Source organism: Amyelois transitella, chromosome W (genome assembly GCF_032362555.1).
Source record: "Amyelois transitella isolate CPQ chromosome W, ilAmyTran1.1, whole genome shotgun sequence".
Lineage (NCBI taxonomy): Eukaryota > Metazoa > Arthropoda > Insecta > Lepidoptera > Pyralidae > Amyelois > Amyelois transitella.
This window is the reverse complement of record NC_083536.1, coordinates 9,960,650-9,966,791: the sequence shown is the minus strand read 5'-3', so window position 1 is coordinate 9,966,791 and position 6,142 is coordinate 9,960,650.

Sequence of the window (6,142 nt, the reverse complement as noted above, 5' to 3'; positions counted from 1 at the left end):
TGTTGGCTAGTAGCACTGCTGACTGCTTGGGATCCAACGTCTTTCCATCCGGTCCCCTAAGCAGTAGTTCCTCTTTTCTACCTGATGTCTTCCTGAGGACACAGTAGACTCCGTCCCACCTGCTCTCTTTCTCCTGCTTTATACAGAATTCCTTCCAACTCCGAGTTTGGGCCTTGGTAGATTGCTTGGCGTATAACGCCTTTGCCTCATTGTACCCTTGCAGCACGTGTTCCTTCCGGTGGGGAGCAGGGTTCTTGATCCTCTTCTTACGAACGAGATCCCTTTTGAGCTGTTCAATCTCTTCTGTCCACCAAGGGAAGGGGGAACCTTTGCGCTTTTTGCCTATCTTCGGTATCGAGCTTTCGCACGCTTCCCGAATTGCTGTTGTGTAGGCATCTGTCAGGATATCCATTACCTCTCCACACACTACCTCTTCTACTCTGGCGGGTGTGATGTTCCTCTCCGCTAGCAAAGTCAGGAGTGTCACGTCGAACGCCGACCAGTTCGCCTTTTTGGTGTTGTATACTCTGGTAGAAGGGGCTGTCGCATGTTGCAGCCGCACTCCTAACTCCAGTGTGCACGTGATGGCGTTATGGTCTGATGTGATCACCGCTCTGTCGACTTTCCAATTCCTGATCTTTCCCAGCAGTGAAGAGCTGCACGCTGTCACGTCTACTACGCTGGTGCATAACACGTCTCTTCGCCAGACTTCGAAGGTTGGAGTGTTTCCGGTGTTGAGGATGAGGTAGTCCATTTCGTTGATGAAAGCGCAGTATTCCGTCCCTCTCTCGTTCTCGGATTCGCTGCCCCACCAGTGACCCCAGGCGTTTACATCTCCCGCCAGTAAAACGTTGGGTGTGTTAAGCGATTCGCATACTGCCTTGGTTCACGCAATGTAAGGACCTATATCGGCTGTCCCGTCAAAGAATACTGAGACTACTCCAAGCCTGAATCTGCCTGATTCCAGTACCGCTGCTGACCCCGTTTCGGATACCAGCTGTGGATCATGTGTGATCCTTAACTGGTCTCCGAATACGTATATCGCTGCTTTTACCGGGTTCAGGCTGCTGATGTTCGAGGACCACTGGATTACTCTAGTGCCGGGGTCCTGCTTCACTCTGCCGCTGGATCCGGTGTATGGTTCCTGCACCAGAGCGATAGCGATTCCGTTTTCCTCTGCTACTTTGAGTAGCTCGGCTGTGGCTATCTTGGAGCGCTGGAGATTACATACATACATACATAAACTCACGCCTCTTTCCCGGAGGGGTAGGCAGAGACTACCTCTTTCCACTTGCCACGATCCCTGCATACTTCCTTTGCTTCATCCACATTCATAACTCTCTTCATGCAAGCTCGGCGGTTTCGGGCACTTTTGACCTGACCCTTCACCAGGACGTCCTTAATTTGATCAAGATATGTTCGTCTAGGTCTTCCCACCCCGGCCTTTCCCTCCACACTCTCCTTGTATATCTGCTTAGTCAACCTGTTTTCATTCATCCTCTCCACATGACCGAACCATCTCAACATACCCTTTTCTATTCCTGTAACTACATCTTCTTTCACATCACAACATTCCCTTATCACGCTGTTCCTTATCCGGTCACTCAATTTCACACCCAACATACTCGTTAACGCTCTCATTTCCACTGCATTTATTCTGCTTTCGTGCTTCTTTTGCCATACCCAACTTTCACTCCCATACATTAATGTCGGGACCAACACGCCCCTGTGCACAGCCAGTCGAGCCTTTTTGGATAGTTTCTGACTGCTCATAAAGGCATGCAAAGCTCCATTCACCATGTTCCCCGCGTTCACTCTCCTTTCAATATCACTATCACACTTGCCATCTGATGTAAACTTTGATCCTAGATATACAAACTCTTTCACTTGCTCAACTTTTTCTCCTCCAATCAAAATATTACATGCTGTCATTTCTTTCTCCATTTCAAAAACCAGTGTTTTAGTTTTACTTACGTTCACTTTCATTCCTTTCTCTTTTAAAGCTTCATGCATACAGTTTACCATCTCCTGTAACTCCTCCGCTGATGACGCCAGTATAACCTGATCGTCGGCATAGAGCAGACATTTGACGAGTAATTCATTCATCCTTAATCCACTTTCAGACTCTTTCAAATCTGTCAAACAACTATCCATAAATAGGTTGAACAGCCACGGTGACGCAACACATCCCTGCCTAACACCTTTCTCAATCTTAAACCACTCAGTGTGCGCTCCGTTTATCCTAACACAAGCACTCGAATCCTCATATAAGGATTTCAGTGCTCGTATCAAGAGACTGCTCACCCCATGCATAGAGAGTGCTGACCACAATTCATTCCTCTCAACTCTGTCATAGGCCTTTTCCAAATCCACGAATGTGCAATAGACTTTTTGACTCTTGGCCAAAAACTTTTCGGCTATGCACCGCAAAGAAAAGACCTGATCAGTACATCCCATTCCCTTTCGAAATCCCGCTTGAGCATCCCATATTTTGTCATCAGTTTCATTCCTGACTCTATTAATCAATACCTTAGCATACAATTTGCCGACGACGCTAAGCAGGCTTATACCACGATAATTTTTGCAGTCCAGTTGTGACCCTTTTCCTTTGTAAAGTGGCACAATAACAGCCTTACACCAATCTTTTGGTACTCGGCCGCTTCTCCAACACAAATTGAAAAGGCAGTACAACTGTCTAGCTACGACGCCTTTTCCTGCTTTAAGCATCTCGACCGACACTCTATCATACCCGGCAGCCTTACCCGCTTTCATACTCTTAAGTGCTTCCACAATTTCAAACATTTCAATTTCGCCTTCCATCTCATTCTCTTTTTCTTCGCTATAGCAGAACTCTTTCTTATTTTCTTCCTTTTTTTCAAATAAACTCTCAAAATAATCCTTCCATATCTTTAGCACACATTCTTCTCCTTTCACAACGCTACCATCCTGGCATCTGATCCTAGTCAGCTCTCTGGTTATAGTTTTTCCTCGGGCTGACCTTACGGATTTCCAGAATACTTTCAGATTTGACTGAAAGTCTTCTGATAGCCTTTTATCAAAATCCTCTTTATACTCTTCTTTCTTTCTAATCACAGCTTTCTTAACCAAATCTTTCCTTTTTTTATATTCCTTACGTGCTTCATTCACATCCTCATCTATAACCTCTTACATTCTTAACCCTAGAAAGATAATCTGCGTCAAATTGACGCATGTGTTTTCGAATTATTGCTGTCTCTTCCTAAATAGCCCGAATCTGTCGCTGTGCCTTCGGGACATTTCATTCGTCGCTAGGAGCTACCGGGAGGCGTACGTATCGCTAAAGTAAGTGTCACCGATTTTGAAATATAACGTTTGAGTGAGTCAAAATGACGCATGATTATCTTTTGCGTGACTTTTAAGATTTTAATTCAAGTGATCCTTTTTGTGTTTTATTGTTTTTTATTTATTATTTCGCACGTTGTATTATTGTTTTCTTTTTTATAGATATTGATACCTATATTTACTATTATGGGGAGAAGAAATTTGGACGAAGACGATATCCTGGCCGCTCTTTTGCAGAGTAAAGATGAGGTTCCTTGTGAGGATACTGATGGTGAAATCTCGGACCACGAAAGCAAAGACGATGTACAGAGTGACTTGGAGGAAGGTTTTGGACAGGACAGCTATGAGAAAAGATAATCAATTATGTCCACAGATGAGCTCTTTGATCACTAGACCAAATGTGTTCTTTGATGTCCTGTAGTAGGAAGACGAACAGATGGCAAATGGCATTATTGTACGGAATGATAAATATTGCGTGCATAAATGCTTATATTATTTATTACCATAATGTTTGCGATAAAGGTGAAAACCCCTTAAGTCGTAAGTTTATGAAAAATCTTAGCAGGGGACTGTCTTCAGCGTTTAGGACTAAGCGCTTAGAAGCTCCTACTTTGAAGAGATATTTGCGCGATCATATATCTAATACGTTACCTAAAGAGATGCCATGTTCATCATAAGACATCCCCAAAAAACCACCCTTTAAAAAATGCACTTACTGTGCTTGCTGTCCCTCTAAAAAAAGATGAAAGGCTAGTGCGTCGTGCAAAAAATGCAAGAAAGTTAATTGCCGAGAGAACAATATTGATGTGTGCCAAAGCTGTGCTTTTATGTATTATTTTATGTTCCTATTATATGTCAGATGTTCTTTAATCATTTTGTGATAAAAAAGTTTAATTATTATATAAAGAAAGTACTTTTATAATGGTAAAACCATTGTTCGAAATTTTTTGTTGGTTTTGGAAGAGGTTTAAGTTATTTTTTTTTTCTTAAAAATAAATAAATATAATTTAAATATTTGATCTTTTTCTTATTTGTATATGTGTAATTATGTATAATAAACAATATTTCATTCAAAATAATAAATACAATTCGACTTATAGTCCGGAGAAAATATGCGTAAATTTGACGCATGATTATCTTTTACGCGCATCAAAATAAGATTATCTTTCTAGGGTTAAGTTAGCTTTTGCTGCTAACAAATCCAGCCATGCTTTCTTCTTTAATCGCACAAGTTCTTGCACATCTTTACTCATCCACGACGATTTTTCCCTTTCCTTCTTCTACTTACACCACACACTTCAACAGCTACTTTCACAATTCTTTCTTTAAATTCCTTCCATCCATCTTCAATATTGCTCCTCTCATCTAAATCTTCAATTTCATCCTTCAGTCTATTAATATACTTCTTACCTACATCCATATCTTGCAAATTTTCTACTTTCACTCTTTCCAAAGCGCTGGTTTGCTCCCTTACCCTGTGCCGCCAGCGATTGAAGATACCCCTTATCCGGGATATCACCAGTAAATGGTCCGAGTCAATGCCAGCACCGCGATATGCACGGGTATCCAGCACTTTGTTCTTCAATCTTTCATCTACAATCACAAAGTCTATCATACTTTTTGAAATACCTTCCACTCTTGTATAGGTGTGGATCTCTTTATGTTGAAACATTGAGTTCGACACAAAAAGATCCCACTCTAGACAAATTTCTAATACACTTCTTCCATTATCATTCACCTTTTCGTCACCAAACGCACCAAGCACCTTTTCATATCCATCACGCTTTACACCCACCCATCCATTAAAATCACCTAACATAATAATCTTCTCATTTGGCTTGGTAACTTTCAATACTTCTCTTACACTATTCCAGAACTCCTCGTTTTCGCTTTTTGCTGATGTTGTACCCCTCGAACCCACATCCCACGGTGCATAAACACCTAAAACGAAGATCCGAGTAATTCCAACTTTCAGCCTAATCCATAGAAGACGAGGGCTGACACACTCATACTCATTCACACACTCAGCCATTCGTGCAGAAATAATTAGACCGACCCCTTGACAGCCTCGGCTGGTACTGGAAATTCCAGACCAATACGCCGTGTAAGGGCCGTGCTACGTCGCGTCGCATCCTTTCCGCTTCGTTTCATTCACGCACAACACATCAAACCGTCTTTCACCCATCATCTGACATACTTCCTCAATTTTATCCTTCATTCCTCCTCTTACATTCATCGTCGCAAAGCGGCTTTCAGCAGACCGCATACCGCTCCCGCCGGGAACGAGACGTGATGGGGTGCGGACACCATCGCCGCCATTTAGGTGCTCTTTCAAAAAATTTGCATCCATGCGATTCCCACGAGACGCAAGGGAACAATTTTGTCCGCCCCAGCAGAGCCCCGCATGCCAGGGTAAGGCTAGCCATTACCTGGGGGTCGCCCAACCCCATGGCGGAAGTGGCACGCTCGAGACTAGGCTCGCCCCTAGCCATGCATCCATCGGCGCGGCAGACCTTAGATTGGCAATTCCCAGCTTCGTCCCTGTCTCTTCCTTGGGAGCGCCAGGTCCGTTCATGTGGCTGCCCTTAGCAATACGCTATCTTGAACGCCATGGGCGGGAAGACGTTCTGTGCCTTGGCGATTTTGCAGTTCTTGCACCTTGGTGGTCTTAACTCCAACCTTGTTTTGCACTCTTGCCAGCGGGCGCCGCCGCAGTAATTGCAATACTGCGTCGACTCCCGGCAGAGTACCTTGGGATGTCCGTAGCCAAGGCATTTGGCGCACTGTATTAGCGGGGACTGGTCTTCCACGGTTCTGCTTT